Source organism: Urocitellus parryii, chromosome 5 (assembly GCF_045843805.1).
Source record: "Urocitellus parryii isolate mUroPar1 chromosome 5, mUroPar1.hap1, whole genome shotgun sequence".
Classification (NCBI taxonomy): Eukaryota; Metazoa; Chordata; class Mammalia; order Rodentia; family Sciuridae; genus Urocitellus; species Urocitellus parryii.
This window is the reverse complement of record NC_135535.1, coordinates 107,093,873-107,102,177: the sequence shown is the minus strand read 5'-3', so window position 1 is coordinate 107,102,177 and position 8,305 is coordinate 107,093,873. Positions and strand designations below refer to the sequence as shown.

General features: G+C 40.0%; 1 pseudogene; it reads left to right on the top strand.

Moving 5' to 3' along the window:
• Positions 1–4,463: 4,463 nt before the first annotated feature.
• LOC113193003 (small nucleolar RNA SNORA42/SNORA80 family) lies at positions 4,464–4,585 on the top strand (annotated as a pseudogene).
• Positions 4,586–8,305: the final 3,720 nt, after the last annotated feature.

The following is an 8,305-nucleotide window of genomic DNA, read 5'->3' as shown; positions in this document are numbered from 1 at the left end:
CCTATAAGAGACAGTCAAAATTGTCTCTAGTGGGCACTGTCACAGTGCTTTCCATTTTTGTGCAAATCACACAGAGATCTCCTCAACCAACCTGTTATCTCTGTGTACCTTATCTCCCTTGTCTCCCAAAATTACAAAATTGAAACTTTCCTGTAAGACACATGACAGAAATTCAAATTGGTTCAAAATAACCCAAATTGACTCAAAAGAGCCCCAAGTGACAAAGAAAAAGAAGGTCAAAGCCTGTGTAGTGGCAACCCCTTCCTCCACAGAAAATCTTAATCAAGCTTCTCTAGAAATCTTCACCATAATTGATTTTAGGACTATCAGCAAGGGACTCTACAAAACAGTTCAATGTAGTTAAACTTTTTATTTTCCTGTTGCTCTATTTTACTTGGCCACTGGCCTGAAAGAGATCAGCACTCCGGAGGCTGAATGCCCCTTTCTCTAGTTTTTCACAAACACTTATCCAGTATAGTAGTTTGTAAAAGTGTGTTTGCAAATGCAAAATGTGATTAAAAAAAAAAAATAAGATCCTTTAACAAGGCCTCTGGCTTGAGCTAGAGCTTCACAGAGTTATCTACATTTCTAAGATAAGAAAAGTTACCAATTGGGCTCCATGGTAACAGCTGGCAGGAGGAGAAAAAGAGAAGGGTTAACTTGCTCAGAACAGTGAAAAAAAAAAAAAGCTGCTTTTATGTGACCTTCTGCAGACTGTGAACTTCTGAGTCCCTCCCTTTATACGCTGGGTATAAAATTCTGAAACTACCTGGACTTAGGGTCAAGGGGATTAATTGCTTACAGTGAAAACTACCCTCTGGACCTGGCTGCAGCCAAATAAAACTGTTTCCTGCTATCTTCAGTGCCCTGAGTCATCTGTCCCCTACAACACCTGATATGCCCTGACAGGGAGAATTTACTGTTGTATGTGAGGAGTAATTAAATTAGACAACTCAAGTAATTTTTTTTTTCAGTAGGGTCTCACTATGTGATCCTACAGTATAGCTACGCTAGGAAAGCAAAGACCCATGTCCTTAGCCCTGTCTTTGAGGAACTGACAATGTCTTTGAGGCTTTATAGGAAGGGGAATGAGGGGAAGGGTTGGGGGTTGTATAGCTGGAGGTTTTTCACAGCTACCGAAGCAGGTGATCTTGATCAGGTGTGGTCTGGCCTTCATTATCTCAGGTTTGGTCAGGTAGACAAGGTCTTTGGTAAGAAATTTGCTGTTGCATAGAGGGTAGCTTTAGTTCCTCACAAGATTAGCAGATCAGGGCTGGGGATATAGCTGGTAAGTACTAGTCTTACATGCAAGGCCATGAGTGAGTTCAATCCCCAGCACCAAAAAAAAAAAAAAAAAAAACAAGTTTATCAGATCAGACTTCATTCCTGGCACCCAAGGTGACTCAGAGCAAAGGAGGAAGGTGCAAAATGCAGGCAGATAGGCCACATCTTTATTCCTGTTTTTAGCCACCCATCATTTGTAGGCAAAAGCAGAGTTTAAATCCTTCATACAGAATCACACACACACACACAAAGTACATTTATTAAATTAAACAACTCCAGGATTTTTTTTTTTTTAATCAGAGATTGAACCCAGGAGTGCTGAACCACCAAGCCACATCCCCAGCCCTTTTTACAAAAAAGAGACAGGGACTCACTAAGTTGTTCAGGACCTCACTAAATTGCTGAGGCTGTCTTTGAACTCATGATCCTCCTGCCTCAGTCTTCCCAGCCACTGGGGTTATAGGTGTGGGCAACTGTGCCCGACTCTTTCTTTTTATTTTTTCTTTTTTTAATTAAATTTTTTTCTAATTAGCTTTACATGATGGTAGAATGCATTTTGACACATCATACGTAAATGGAGTATAACTTCTCATTCTTCTGGTTGTACATGATGTAGCGTTACATTACACAGGTCTTGTAGTCACATATGCACATAGGGTAATAATGACTGATTCATTCTACTATTATTTCTACCCCCATGTCCCCTCTTTTGTTTTTTATTTCTTTTTGATACAGGGTCTCACTATGTTTTTCAGGCTGGTCTCAAAGTCTCAGGCTCAAAAAATTCTCCTGTGCAATTTGGGCAGGGAACAGAGCAGCTCCTCCCATTGACTTTACTTTGTTATATTTCCTTTTCCACACTAACTTTCTTTTTTTTCCCTACATTCACTTTGTTTCTTATTTTGTCTTTAAAAAGTTAGTTAGTTTTTACAGTGCTAGGATGGAACACAGGGCTTCATGCATGCTAGGCAAGCACTCTACCACTAAGCCACTCCCCAAGCCTATTCACTTTGTTTCATTTGATAGATTCTTTTCTAATATTTTTTCTAGGTCAAAAAAAAGTATGAATATCATTTGATCTAGAGCTTCACAGAGTTATCTACATTTCTAAGATAAAAAAAGTTACCAATTTGGCTCCATGGTAACAGCTGGCAGGGAGAGGAAAGAAAGGGGAGAAGAAGCTCTCCCCTGTTGTCCTTGAAGGGTTAACTTGCTGAGAACAGTGTGAAAGAAAAAGCTGCTTTTATGCGACCTTGTGTAGACTGTGAACTTCTGAGCCCCTCCCTTTACATGCTGTGTATAAAATTCTGAAACTACCTGGACTTGTAGTTTCTATTTAGAAATACATGAATTGTTACTTTGGCAATTATTGTGGAGAGCAGACTGTGCTCTGCTCTGAATTACTATATCTTGTGCAAAACAACAGTTTTTAATATATATATATATTTTTTTTTTTTTTAGTTTTTGGCGGACACAATATCTTTGTTTGTATGTGGTGCTGAGGATTGAACCCTGGCCAAAGGCATGCCAGGCGAGCATGCTACTGCTTGAGTCACATCCCCAGCCCCAAAACAACAGTTTTTAGTTAGTTCATTTCCCTGAATTACTCCATTTTATAAAGCAGCAGTTTGACATAAGTTACTGCATTTTGAGTGCAAGTGCTAAGGCAGAATGACTTGGTAACTTGTCTAGGCAAGTAGATAACAGCTAGTTAGACATATAGAACTTATCAAAAAGAATAACTCCTAGGGCTGGGGTTGTGGCTCAGTGGTAAAGCACTCGCCTAGCCCATGTGAGGCCCTGGGTTTGATTCTCAGCACCATATAAAAATAAACGAAATAAAGGTATTGTGTCCAACTACAACTAAAAAAAAAATACATTTTTTAAAATTTTTGTTTTTGAGTACCAGGAATTAAACCCAGGGGCACTCAACCACTGAGCCACATCCCTAGCCCTATTTTGTATTTTATTAGAGACAGGATCTCACTGAGTTGCTTAGCACCTTGCTAAATTGCTGAGGCTGGCTTTGAACTTGCAATCCTTCTGCCTCAGGCTCCTGAGCTGCTGGGATTACAGGCATGTGCCACTGCACCCAACTAAACAATAAATACTTAAAAAAAAAATAAAAGAAAAAAAAAAGAATAATCCCTAGCTGCACAATCATAAAGCACAAATTGATAAATGAATTATGCTAATAAAAAATGTCAACCTGTGGCCATGTGTGGTGGAGGACACCTATAATCCCAGGGACTCTGGATGCTAAGAAGGATCACAAGTTCAAGGTCGGCCTCAGTGACTTAGAGAGACATTGTGACAAAATAAAAAATACAATGGGGTGGAGATGTAGCTTGGTATTAGAGAACCTCTGCATTCAATCCTAGTACTTCAAAAAGACCCAAATCCAAGAATCAACAAAACCCATATTAGGAAAACCAGGCCCATGAGTTTCTCAATCACACCAGATCTCCAATGATGCAACTCCCTTACCATAATCACATAAAGCACCTAAGATGGTTGAATGGGGCACACACTGGCCTTTTCATCGGACTATGCAGTCGACACATTCTGAGGTCAACAGGTGACACATTCCTGACTGTCCCAGAGACTTCAGCTCAGCTTGATCTCTCCGCTTGACTGGCCCACTATGAAACTACTTGCCATTTGGACCTGTCCTTGAACAAGTTATGTGACCTGAACAGCTCTGCACCTTGAACAAGTTCTTAAACTGCTTCTTAATCTAATCTGACCACCTACAAAGACTTCTTGTATTTGTATCTGTTCTGTCTTTGCTCCTGGCTCGGCTTCTTGAAACTCTGTGGCAACCTTGGACTTTTCTTAGCCTTTCTGTAACTTAAATATGTCATGTGTGAAGTATGATGTATGACTTGAGTGTTATAGATATTAGTAATTGAGATTGGGATGGAATAAAAGAACTTGTGATTGTCACAGTCCTGCTACCAAATGAAGCATGAATCAAAGCCAATGAAAGTTATGTACCTTACAAATTGATTGTTACTCAAAAAATTCTAACATTATGAAAAGACACAAATGTGTCCAGTTATCTTATTGGCAAGGCAAGGTCATGTCAAGACTTCATAGCTAGCATTGTTGCTCACACCTGTAATTCCAATTGATTGGGAGGCTGAGGCAGGATCGCTAGTTCAAAGACAGCATCAGATGCATGGGTTTGGATTTATGGCAGGCCCATCCCCCTGGGTCTCTCATAGTGTCCCATGCTAGAGCAACTGTGGCCCTGAACCATTGCCTGTAGGCTGCTGGCAATGAAGTGGGTTGCACAGTGGAAAACAAAACAAAACAAACAAACAAAAAAACCCCCCAAAAGTCAGCATCAGCAATTTAGCAAGACCCTGTCTCTAAATAACATTTAAAAAAAAATCTTGACAATAGTCTACATACCCGTATGTTGAAGAGTATTGCATTAGCTTTCGGTTATTGTGACAAAAATCTGAGATAAACAACTTATAAGGAGGAAGCCTGTTCCATACATTCCTCCTTGCTTGTAAGTGCATTGCTGAAAGCCCTGTCCTTGTCCCTGATGCCAATCCAATAATGAGGACATGGTTTTGAGGAAAAAAAGGAAAAAAGTTTTATTGCTTTGCTCACAAAGGAGAAACACAGGGGACTCCTGTCCCAGAGAGACTGTGATTCTGCCCATCAGCAGAAATGGGCTTTTAAACAGGGATTCAAGGACTACACTCCATGTGTTCTCTGTTGAAATTGTAATTCACATGTTAATTTGGGAGATAGTCCTCTCTGAGATCTTCTGGTGCCATTCCCAAAGTCTGGATTATTTTGATCCTCTGGTGGGTGAGTGCTCAAGGACAGATAACTCTGTAATCCTGTTTTCCCCTGAGATTAGAGACAGGGAGAAATTAGGGAGGAGCTAGGAGAGAAGAAGAGAAAGAAACACATCCATTTAAAAATGAGTTGCAGTAGCAGAGCAGCAAGGTCTATAGTCAAAGCATAAAGTAGATCGCAGCTATAGGTGTAGGGTGGTACTCCACTGTATCCTTGCCTGTCATTCCTGAGGAGTGCATTGTAACAGTGGTCCTATAAGTGTAGGTATAAGAGAGGCTTGTCTGATTTTTTATCTGTTACTGGCTCTTGGTCCATGCTACATTGATCTTAACCAGTAATCTCTTGAGCAGAGAGAATTTGGCTGCATGAGCCACACATAGGTAGAAGCTTGTCTAAGACAGAAATGGTTTAATGTAATACAGTTTGGCCTTTGAATGTTTTTTTGGGATTATTATACAATTTTGAAGTTGAAGATGGTCTGTAGGGGTAAAGTATTTGAAGAAGATTCTGGATGTACAGGCATTTATGCAGGGTCTGAAGAGTCAGGAACTAAGTTGAAGGTGCCAAAAGGCACTACTTCTGGTGTATGAGGATAGCAGGACCAAAGAAAGGGTTAAAAAATATTTTAATCTTTTAAACCAGTGCAGGCAGTCCCAGCACCATTTCTCAGTCTGGCCCCAGGCAGCCACAGATTATCTCACTATGGTCACGGACACCAGCCCTAAACTGGGGGGGGGGGGGGGATTCCAAAAAAGTTGCCTGGGCTTTAAAAAAATGTCAAAGAGAACCTGACCTCTGCCCTGCCTTCCAGTCCATTTTGTCCATGGGTGGAGCCTGCTGGCCACAAAGGATGTAGCAGTAGGTTCCAGCACTGTCAGTTTATGACCTGGTAGCAGGAACAGTCTCCCCTTTTAAGATCTGACAGGATACCCCATTTGGCCAGGGGATATCCATCACTGGGGCAAAGCAAGTCTTGCTGTCATAGTATTGATGAACCTAGCCTAATTCCATTTTAAGATTGGGAGCCATCTTATCACAAAGTCATGAAAAGTTAATTTCTGTTTTACTATAAATTACTGAGATTTTTAAACTTGTTTGGAATTCCTTCCCATGCTCTGAACTCATCCATGCCTGGTCCTCCTTGACCAGATTACAACCCCCTCTAAAAGCTTAGTGGCGCCTCATAAATTCTGATGTTGGGATCTAAATTTATTCCCTAACTTGAAATATCATGCCATGTAGATCATTAATCTACTATATGTCCTTGTATTCTGTTTGCCAGGACCCTGTTAGCTGTAAGTTCCCAAGACATCTCCTTTTTTGAAACTTCTTGTGCTATATAAAACTTTTTTTCCCTGAGAGCTGGGCTGATCTCTACTGTGGGTTTGGGAGAGACAGTCACTGGCCAGTTTTTGTGTACACAATACAAGCTTGCTTTAATTTGATTTAAAATTGGAGTCAGTGGTCTTTTTTTTTTTTTTTTGCATGATGATTCAACAGCATCCCATCAAACTAAATGCCTGGGGAGACTGGCAAAATAAATACCTGCACCCAGAAGAAAAAAAATAAATTAAGGCTAACCTGTGTTTTGTAGGCAGGCTGCGCAAAGGGATCTTCAAGGAAGCCTAAAGAAAAAGAAGAAAATGACCTCCTTAATTGCATATCAACAGGCCTAGTATAAGAAAAAAGCCCCAAAAGAGGCTGTGGGTACAATTGATAGTTGGGGACTCACTTAAAGTTGATGGCATTGTGATAATGATAACAGAGACAGGTCAGACTCAAAAATACCCTGTGCTCCAACCCCTTGAATGCAACCTGGGAGGAAAAAAATAATATATGATTTTTTTTGATATATGTTGGATTGTTCAACCCTCTCCTGGATAAATTTTTTTTGTGTAAATTAAATGTACAGATAACATTCATGCTGAGAGCCACAGCCGAGTCGGAATGAGGCATGGCATTTTTGCCAGAACGGAGTGGTTGAGAGGTGACACCAGCGAGCCACTGAGATGATGATGGTTATGTCAAGCTGTGTATTCAATTGTATATTAGACCCCTGCAGTCCGCCTCCCCAGCTAATTTGGAGTTCTCGTGGGCATTCCTGGAGAGTTCGAGTTGGTTGGGGAAGTGCTAGAGGAGGGATTTCCTGTTGGTGGTTTTTTCTGGAAGGGCCCCATGGATGGAGTTCAGATAATAAAGGAGTTCCTATTTTGAACCCACAAGTGCCTCATGGCGGCTTGGTTATTTTGTGCCCAGCCAGACTGCGGAACATTCATAAGTTCTGTTTCAGATTATGAATTTAAGAAAGGGTCTGAAACTAGAGAAGATGAAAGAAAGTTACAGGTATGGAAATATATGTTAGTACAGAAAATTAGAAGATAAAAGATATTTCTGGATGAGAATGTATTTTGTCTGGTAAAGTAATATACTTGTGCTAAAATTCTTGATGAAGGAAATAAGTTGTGAATCTCTAAGTAAGTTGCAAAAGGTTTGTGGAAGGAAAATCTCAAAAAGTTTGTGTCTGTGATTAAATTGGCTATAATTAACACTGTCAAAGTTATTTGAACTTTAATATAAACTTTTACAAAGTTCAAACTAATGTGAACTTTTTTTTCCATGGTAGCAGGATTGAACTCAGGGGTACATGACCACTGAGCCACATCCCCAGCCCTATTTTGTATTTTATTTAAAGACAGGGTCTCACTGAGTTGCTAGTGTCTTGGAGTTGCTGAGGCTGGCTTTGAACTCTCGATTCTCCTGTCTCAGCCTCCCAATCTGCTGTGATTACAGACACGCGCCACCAAGCCTGGCAAATTTTTTTCTTTTTAGTGTTGCTGGGGATTGAACCCAGGGCCTTGTGCATGTAAAGCAAGCACTCAACCAACTGAGTTTTTTTTTTTTTTTTTTTTTTTTTTACGGTGGTAAATGCAACATACAAACTTTATTTAACAAAAGTAATAGGTAATGTCAAACAGGCACCTATATTAAGAGAAAAAACTGATTAGAAGAAATTTTATCTTAACCACCTTATAAGAAGCTACTTGCAGTTGCATTTAACTGAGCTCTGTTGCTGTGAAGAATACAGCTCATGGACAGGTATGGATGAATATTTGTACATTTTTCAAGTACTCACTGAATACTACCTTATATACACATATACATTAAATTTGTGAAAAATTTAATTGATGATCCCAGATAGACT